Here is a 9,793-nt window from a genome sequence, read left to right on the forward strand (position 1 = left end):
ATATTTAATTCTCTAAGGACTTGTGCTTTTGTTCGACTCTTTTTACTATTCATTAGGGCCCGGAATCTGAAGTGAACATGTTAACTTGCAAATTTGTGTCTGGTAGCGATGAATATGATTTCTCTCTGTTTGCAAAGAAACCTGCAAGGTTATGGTTTCCTTGCCCCGCAGAGCATCTCCACCCAGCAATCTTTCATCTCACCCAGCAGTCCAGCCCAGCCCTCTTGGGTGTGTGTAGCACGAGGTCCTCAAATGCCTCTCGGACCAGATTTCCCAGCCCGCTGGCCCCCTCATCAATGGGCACAGCAGATTAGGACACATGTTCTTTCTATATTGGTATGGGAGGCATTTTTTAAAACTTTTTCGAATGTGTACTTTGATGCCGTTTCCTAGCAAAACACGCTTCCTGGAGACCCAGGTAGGGAAGGCCAATGGGGCCGTGGGAGTTTGTAGGAGTTTGGGTCTTGTGTGTTTGTGTACGCGTGTGTGTGTGCGCATGTGTGTGTGTGTCTGTTATTAGGAGCTAAAACTCAATTTTATTGCTGGAAAAATCTCATAATTTGCTTTCACACCTTTTAAGAGCTGTTTACTCCGGGCATAGTCTGCCTTCATGAAGATTTTGAAAAATCTAGGGCAGTGATTTTCCTGAGATGGGAGCACGAAGGTCACCAGGAGAGTGTGCTGTCCCACGGATCCTCAAGATTCTAGAGTACGTACTCAATCAGGCAAGATGGAGAAGCTAAAAGCATAGAATAATTGACCTATTTTTTTTTTTTAAGCAGAAGCTTTGTTCTCTTCTGGAACACGAAAACATTTGTTATCCTAAAAAGAAATGTTTGTTTGACTTGTTTCGCTGTCAGCAGATATTTTGGCTTTTGCACCCAACACCCTTCCTAGCTAAATAAACAGGAGGCGGGGCCAGGACTCTCAGGTGTGTATTTAGAGCAAATCTAGACAAGAACAGTGGTGGAGAGGTGGTGGGGTGACGTCTCCTCATCCCAGCGAGAGTGGGAGGTCGAGGCCCCAGCAGCATCGTGTTGTGGGGGCGGGGTCTGGTCTGAGGAGGTGGGCTCAGATCTCGCTCCATCGCAGAGGGCATGTTGGACCTGAGCTGGACGTTTGTCCATTATGCTACCGGCCCAAGGGCTGGCATGGAGTGGGCATACAGTAAGCACGGGATGGAGGGATGGATAGACAGCTGCACACATGACCACGCGCCCTCTAGGACCAGTTCAAACTGACCCCATCTTATCAACAGAAGGTTAAAGTTGTTTTTCCGGGGCAAGCCTAAAAATACAAGTCAGGGAGCCAGAGTGCACACAGAGGGGAAAGTATTGACCTGAAATAACACCTGGAACCAGAGATTCCACCCTCGCTCGCCCCAACAGAACCAAAACCGGAACTTGAAAGCTGGACTCTCATCAGAAGCCAAGGGTCCGCTGTCTAGGAAGATCTGGTGTTAAAGCCCCTTCCACATGTTTCTATAAATGTTTAAAGCCCTCCCATCAAAACCTGCCCCAGGGGCCGGCCCTGTGGCCCAGTGGTTAGGTTCATGTGCTGGGCTTCCGCGGCCCAGCGTTTCTCTGGTTCAGATCCTGGGCGCCGACATGGCACTGCTCGTCAGGCCATGCTGAGGCAGCGTCCCACATGCCACAACTAGAAGGACCCACAACTAAAATATACAACTATGCACTGGGGGGCTCTGGGGAGAAGAAGAAGGGAAAAAACAAAGATTGGCACCTGATGTTAGCTCAGGTGCTAATCTTTAAAAAAAAAAAAAAAAAAGCCTGCCCCACCAGGGCTTCTGCACACCAGCCTGTTCCTCCTAACCTCTTACATTTTGCCCCAAGCCCTGGGTCAGGGAGACACATTTTAGAGCTTTGCCTCTTGCCTCCTTGACGGTCAACCTCGCAGTAAAGACTTTTCTTTCCCCAAATTACAGTGGCGTAATTGTTGGCTTTTCATGCTCATTGGGCAGAGAATCCCCTTTTTGTGTGATAACACATGCATGCCTGCATACATCAATGGATGCATGAATGGATGGATAGATGGATGGATGGATTCATGGAGGCATGGATGGATGGATTCATGGATGCATGAATGGATGGATGGATGCATGGAGGCATGAATGGATGGATGGATGGCTGGATGGGTGGATTCACAGCTGCATGGATACATGCATGGATGGATGGATGGATGCATAGATGGATTCATGGATGCATGAATGGATGGATGGATGGATGTACACACAAATGGGGCATCTAGCCCTCTTTCCACTCCTGAAGCTGCCTGAGGATCTTGATTCTTGTGCCCTGTTCAGTAATTAGATACTGGTTTGGATATTTTGGGGTCAATCTGAGGTAACTTGAATATGATCTTGATATTAGATGAGATGCAATCCTCCTGGAATGAGAAGGTGGAAGTTGTTGACTAAAAAAAGCATGAACAAAATATTTAGAGTAATCTTGTTCGGGTTTTAAAAATATGTATATGTATGTGTGTGTGTGTATATTTGAATGCTGACTCTCTAAAATTACTACCAAAATAAGCTACTAAAAAACCAAAAATTAATTGATTGCATCCTGCAGTAAAGGAAATCTTGGAAGGGAGAAGGCAAAGATGTAACTGCGATGGTTAATTTTATGTGTCAACTTGACTGAGCTAAAAGATGCCTGGATAGCTGGTAAAACATTATTTCTGGGGGTGTCTGAGGATATTTCCAGAAGGATTAGCATTTGAGTCAGTGGACTGCAAAGTAGATGGTCCTCCCCCGGCGTGGATGGACATCCTCCATTCCACTGAGGGTCCGAGTAGAACGCAAAAGGAGGAAGGGCGAACGCACGCTCTCTGTTGGAGCTGGGACGTCCACGTTGTCCTGTGCTCGGACGTCGGCGCTCCTGGTTCTCAGGCTTGTGGACTCAGATCAGGACTTGCACCATCGGCCCCCCAGTCCCCAGGCCGTCAGACTCGACTGACTACACCGCGGCTCTCGGGGGTGTCCAGCTTGCTCGGCAGATCATGGGACTTCTCAACCTCCATCACCACGTGAGCCAGTTCCTATTCTAAATCTCCTCTCCTTGAAATCTATGTATGTCTCGCTGCCTCTGTTTCTCTGGAGAACGCTGACTGATACAGGAATGTTCCGGAGGGTTATTTCAGGTCTCAGTCAAGGCGGGTCTTCCAATGAGCAAAGTTCAAAACAAAATAGTTTAGGATTGGTGGACACGGTGAGGCAAAGATTTGGAAGGAAGTCCTGAATTGTCTGAGGGAGGGCCCTTTGCTCTGCTGAGGGCTCAGTGGACGAAAGGAATTGGGGGAGAGCTGTCGGCAGCCTTGTGCTCCTGGGCAGGGGCTCCCTGAGTGGTGAAGGCTCCTGAATGCAGGCTGGAGCCCTGTGAGCGCAGATGGCTTCATGGCAACAAGTAAAGCCCCGAACAACTGAAATCCTAAAGAGGCATTGGGAAAACGTGTGTCAGCCAAAATGGCAAAAGACTGGGAAACGGGGAAAAAATAAGCAAAGGTTGGTGGGGCTTCTGTCTAGTTCCCCCACCTGGGTTATCTCCAGCTTTCATGGTCTTCGAGCCCTTTTAGAATTCAAAGTTGTAGAAAACGGGTCAAACGGCAGACGGTGCCTGTCCGTCGGCACGCACATTCACTGAGCTCACCTGAGTGCCACCATCACTGTCCTGCAAGTGGACTTGTTTTCAGCTACCTGTAAATTCATTTCAAAATTCCTCATTCCCCACGTACGTGTGGTTCCTAGGATTCTCCTCTGAGTGGTCGGAACATCTTCCTAGCTCTCTCATTTTTAGAGAGTTAAAAATGCTTGACGTGTTCGTTTTATATTTGTATGAGAGTCATGATTTCAGCATTTTAAAGAATCATCTTTTAATATGTAGAGTGAGTGAGTGAAGCCCACGTCGTCGCTCCTCTGGCTCTGCTCACGCTCTCCCCACGGCTCAGAATGTTCTTTCTTTCCTTCCCACCGTCACCTTTCTCGGTTCCTCCTCATCCTAGAGTTTGCGGCTTCACTCTCTCTTCCCCGGGAAGCTTCTCGACTGTCCAGCTTAGATCTCCCGTCACATACGTGCTCTTGGCTGCGTTACCTTCCTTTGCCAAGACGTGTTCTGATTTTAAAGACGTTTGGAAATGTCTGACTCCCTGAGCTCACGGAATATGTGTTCAAAAACACATCTGTGGGGCCGGCCCGTGGCCAAGTGGTTCAGTTCGCGTGCTCTGTGTCGGCAGCCTGGGGTTCGCCAGTTTGGAACCTGGGTGTGGACCTACGCACCGCTCATCAAGCCATGCTGAGGCAGCGTCCCACATAGAGGAACTAGAATGACCTACAACTAGGATATACAACTGTGTACCGGGGGCTTTGGGAAGAAAAAAAAAGAGAGGAAGATTGGCAACAGGTGTTAGCTCAGGGACAATCTTAAAAAAAAGGATCTGTGTTAATTATGTAAGGAGAAATGTTATGGAATGTTTTATTTTTCCTCTCTCTTCCCCTAGTCCACTTCCCTGGGATTCTGGCACGTTCCAAAACCAGGATAACACAAGGGAGTGTTTGCCAATCTGACTCAAAGTGCTGGAAGGGAGAGGAATCCTTTTAGTGGAATAGCACGAGGACGAGGCGGTTAAGCGGGGCCCCTTTAGTGTTGGGTGACAGGCTTGGAGGTCTTGTTGGCCAAGCCCCAGCCCTTGGTCTGGGCCGACCCAGAATGAGGGACAGGAAGGAGGGCGCGTGTGGGAGGACTGAGTTGTTCCCGGGGCACAGAGCTGAGAGCACTTAGCGAAGGACCTTTGTGGGGTCAGGGGAATTCAGCGGAGTCGGGGGACCTTTCCTGGCCCCAGACTGTGCTTGGAAGCCACGACCAGAATCCAGAGGGAAGGACCTTTCGTGTTGATGTTTCTGCAGTCCACGTGGGGCTTACCTGCCTGATGATCAGAGTACTTGCTAATAACCTACCATCTCTCCTTGGGGATATGGTGCTGGGCTTGCAGAAAATAAGATGTTTTCTTCCAAATGACTTTTCACATTTTCTACAATGAGCCTGTGTTGTTTTTATATATTTGTTCAAAATTTGTGTCTACATAAAAAAAGATCCAAAGGCACACTCTCCTCTCAACAAAGAATTGCCGTTTCCATCTTGTTGTATATATTTCCAGACATTTTTCGACAGATTTCGTAGCAAACGGTTGAGGGCTTACTGTGTGCTTCCCATCCTGACTGCAGTTAGCCCTCCCAACAACTTTGGGATAGGTACTCTTCATATGATCTTCTTACAGATGAGGAAACAGAAGCTCAGAGAGGTTAAGCAACTTGTCCAAGGTCACACAGCAGTGAGGGAGGGGTGTGCATCTGACACCCGACAGAGTCCATGCTCTTAAACACCCTGCTGTACTGCTCCATCTTTGTAATATATAATATATATTATATATTTTATATATAATATATTATATATATATATATATATAATATAGCAAAGTTAATTTGCAAATAGGTTTTTTACGATTTAAAGGTGAATTCATTATTGTTTTCTTTTCTGAGCAAGTGTGAGGATGATGGCCAGCTGGGAGGTGCAGAGGACTCGATGGCTTCTGTTTTCTGTGGCTGAAAAGATGGCAGAGGTGAGACCACCTGTCTAGAAGGACCTTCTGGAACACCCCAGAAACTAGTCTTTCCTGGTCACCATGGAAAACGCAGGCCTGGTGGATCAAAGGCCGCTGACATAGATGTGTGCTCCAAGCTGGAAACAAGCACACTTGTGGGCCTTTGGGGCTGGGAAGACAGCAAGGCCACCTCCTCCAGGGGACCCCGCTCCCCCCGGCACACTTGGCTGTCCCTTGTCACCTCTGAGTTACATGTCAGAGTGAATCCTGCTGGGCCCTCCTTTGCTGCTGGTCGCTGGATCAGCCCTGGGGCCACTCTGTGGCCCCTGCAACAACAGAGCCTGTGACGTCAACACAGCCCTTTCTGGTGGCCAAGAAGGCAGGTGGCAAAGAAAGGATGGAAGCCTCCAGCCGGATGTGCACGCTGATCCCTCGGCCTCGGCTGCTGCCCTGGCTTGGGGGCCCAGCCCCGGGAACACCTGGCCCAGGTGCTCTGAGTCCCAGCTCCCGCAGTGCAAGTGTGCCAAGGAGGTGAGGGCCAGGAGCAGGGCTTCCGTAAGTCTCGAAGCCCCGGGTCCAGCCCGTCCCCTCTTTGTCACCTGGAGCTCCTTTCCAGAGGCTCTGCAGCCATCTGACTCCTTCAGGTTCTGCTTTCCGAGCGGCAAGGACTGAATTGAATTTCGCCGTGGCAGGAATTTAATTGCCTTCCATGGCCCCACCTTACTCTGACCGCAGGTGTCAAGGGCTTTGAAGATTAAAGTATGAAGAGAAATTAATTATTTAAGGAAAAGCATTTGAACTGGAGACAGAATAAACCCAGATTAAAAACCAGCAGGTCCAAACTGTCAAATACTGACAGCGTGCTCTAGACAAAAGAGGAAGGGCAGTTGATATTTGCCTGACGGTTCAAATTGACAAAATTGTACCACGTATTTCAGTCTTACTTGATTCGGCAGATCTCTGATATGGGTGGATCACTCCAGTCCCACAGATAAAGATGCCAAGGCCCAGGAAGGTCAAGTGCCTGGCCCAGGGTCACACAGCTTCAAAAGACTAGAGCAGGAATTTGAACCCAAGTCAACGTCTCTATGACTTTTAGGTCCACGGTTCCCCTGGGGCAGGTTCGACAGAAGGATCTAGTCATTCCTCCTGACATTGTTCACTAAGGCTCTCCGTGACCCTGGCTTTCCCCATTCATGATGCATTGATTTGACTCAGAGAAACAACCATTTGCAAATGTATTTAGAAAGAAAAATAAATCCCGTGATGTCCGTGGGGACACTTCAGCTATGAGAAGTTACGCGGGAGACTCCCTATTGATCTGGGTAGAACGTGGGCTGTTAGTTGTGGAGTCAGCTGACGATGACAGCGCTGTAATGAGGCGAGCGGATGGGCTCCCACAGCCTGAGGCTCACCCCTGTGCATGGGAGAAGCTGGATCTCCATTTGGGCTCACTATGGCCAAGCCCAATCGTCTTCCCGGCTTGAAGTTGTTAAACGCCGGGGGTTGGCATAATTTTTAGAGGCTGAGATGGTAACTGTCGCTTAATGGGGTAGAATTTGCAGCTGTGGTTAAGCAGTGGGTACGCGGACAGACCCCCACAGAAAGCCCAGCTCAGCCTCCTCTGAGCCGTGTGGCTTTGGACGGGACGCTTCACTTCCTGGCCCAGCCTCCATCACCTTGTCATCTCAACGGGACAGTACCAGCGTCTCCGACATTGCAGTGTTGTGAGGGGAGGCCTCCTGGGTTCGTAGCAAGCCATCAGTGAACTTTCACCACTGTTCTTATTGCTGCCAAGGGTGGAAGGTTGTGTGCATGTTTATGCACGTGTACATGCACATGCGTGTGTTTTAAGGCCATGAGAAGGGCCAGAAAGTAGGAATGGGACCCCAGAGACCTGGTTTCTCATTTCAGTGCAGCTCATCGATGACTCTGAAAGCCTGGGCAAGTTGTTTCTCTTCTTCGGGCTCCAGTTTCACGGTCTCTGAAATGGACTCCACCTAGATTATCTGTAAATTTCTCGTCTGTATGAGATGTTTTTAGAGTCAGTAATCCTCGTTCGGTCTCATACAGATGGCCAAACCTTGCCAGTGGGAAGTTGCTGGTCACAAACACAGATTGGCTGGGTGAGAATGGGAGACAAGAGGGAGTGGTGGGGACTGCAGTGGACTGAGTGGGGTGAGCCCCATTTGAAGGGGTCACCACCAGCCAGGAACAGCTGATTGCTGCCATGTGGGAGGACAGGCTCCACACTGACAGATTTTCCTGTTTCTTCAAGAGAAGCTGGAAATACAGATTTTTATATAAAACTTTGTGGTTTTTAAATGTTGGCAGTTAATTCAAAAGAACATTTAAATACCTGACATCCCAAACTAAACTATCTGAATGTCAGCTTTAGGCTGGACCTGCATTTGTGGCCTCTGAACCAGCTGCATCTCCAGGTCAGAATTCCCAGGCAAGGTCACCCTGAGGACTGGGTGGTCCTTTATTTAAACAGTGTTTCCTTTTAACATTAAGACGCATGTCATAGTCTTGATGGCACCAAGGCGGAGATGGCAAAGGTGTCTGTTCTGAGAATGGTCCATCTGTTTTTAGCTCCCTGGGCTCAGTGCGGTTGATGACATCACCCTGCAGGGCTGATCCTCCAGGCGAAGGGCTTCAGGGGAGCCCAAAGGTCCTGGTACCCCCGGATCTGCCTCAAACACCTGGATTCCCACAATTTTTGCTGGGGGCTCTGACCCCCTCGGACCAGGCGTGGTCTCCCCCGCCGCAGTCTGTTACCAGACCTTTTTCCTAAGGCAGATGCGTTCCAGAGTCCTTCGGGGCGCTTTTTAAAAAACATAAATTATATAAATAAAATATATATTTACAAATAAATATTTATAAATTATGTAAATAAAAAGGTGCATAACATAAAATTTACCATTTTAACAATTTTTGAGCATTAAGTTCATTCACCTTGTTGTGCAACTGTCACCATCATCCACCTCCAGACTTTTTTTCACTTGCAAAACTGAAACAGGACCTGATTCTCAGGACTTCTTTTTCAAGAGGGGTGGCCTGTGCGTATTTCCTGTGTGCTCTAATATTTCTTGTCTAGCGGTTTATTAAAAGTGATGGACCAGATGTTCCAAGGATTATATCACCCTCATGGCCTGGTGGCTCTGACAGCCTTTGGCTTTAATCAGCTTCCAGATTGCAGCCGGCCCAGGAGATGGCATGACCTCGTGTAGCCAGTTCTCTCTCCTTCCACAGTAATATCATGTCGACTGGCCACATGGCCATGCAGAATAAAGACTACATTTCCCAGCCTCCCTTGCAGCTAGGTGTGGCCATGTGATGAAGTTCTGGCCAATGGGATGTCAGTGTAGGGTCACCGTGGCATCTGGGGATCTATTTTAAGAGATTGCTGGCAGGCATGTGCCCTCTGCCCTTTCCTTTCTCCCTTAGCACCTTTTCCATCCTGTTGCCTGCAGCTGTCACCTTGGACTCTGAGGACAAGGTCAAATGTTAGGGATGGAAAGGTGGAGCAGGGCCACCGTGCAGCCCTGAACTGCTAAGGTTTGGCTTTTTATGTGAGAGTGAGCCAGGCTGCTGTCTGGTTCAAGTCACTGTTATTTTGGGTCACTGTTACTTGTAGGCAAACCCAATCCTGACTGATGAAGCAGGTGATGACAGTGGCTAACTCTGTGTCAGGCCCTCTCTGTAAACTGCTAACCCTGAGAGCAACCTTAACCAAGTGAGCATTCTCAGCTGGGGATGATTCTGCCCCCGGGGGGACACTAGGCAATGTCTGGAGACATTTTGGATGGTCCTGACCGAGGGGAGGGGGGTGTGTGCTACTGACATGCAGGGGGTGGAGGCCAGGGGTGCTGCTGGTCAACGTCCTGCAGTGCACAGGACGGCCCCGCCACTAGAATTATCTTGCTCCACATGTCAATAGTGCTGAGGTTGTGAAGCTCTGTTTTTGTTTTGTTTTGCTATCAAAAAGGAAATTGAAGGCAAAGAGCATAAGTCATTGGCTGTGGTGACACAGCTTCTAAGTGGCAGAGTCGGGATTCAAACCCAGGCAGTGTCAGTATGGAGGTGAGGGTGGGTGTGCACCGTGAGGCGAGGCACGGGATGCGTCCAACACGGCCCCCAAGCACCCTGCATGCTCCCACCTGGTCTCCAGGAGTCT

Source organism: Equus przewalskii, chromosome 3, assembly GCF_037783145.1.
Source record: "Equus przewalskii isolate Varuska chromosome 3, EquPr2, whole genome shotgun sequence".
Taxonomy (NCBI): Eukaryota; Metazoa; Chordata; class Mammalia; order Perissodactyla; family Equidae; genus Equus; species Equus przewalskii.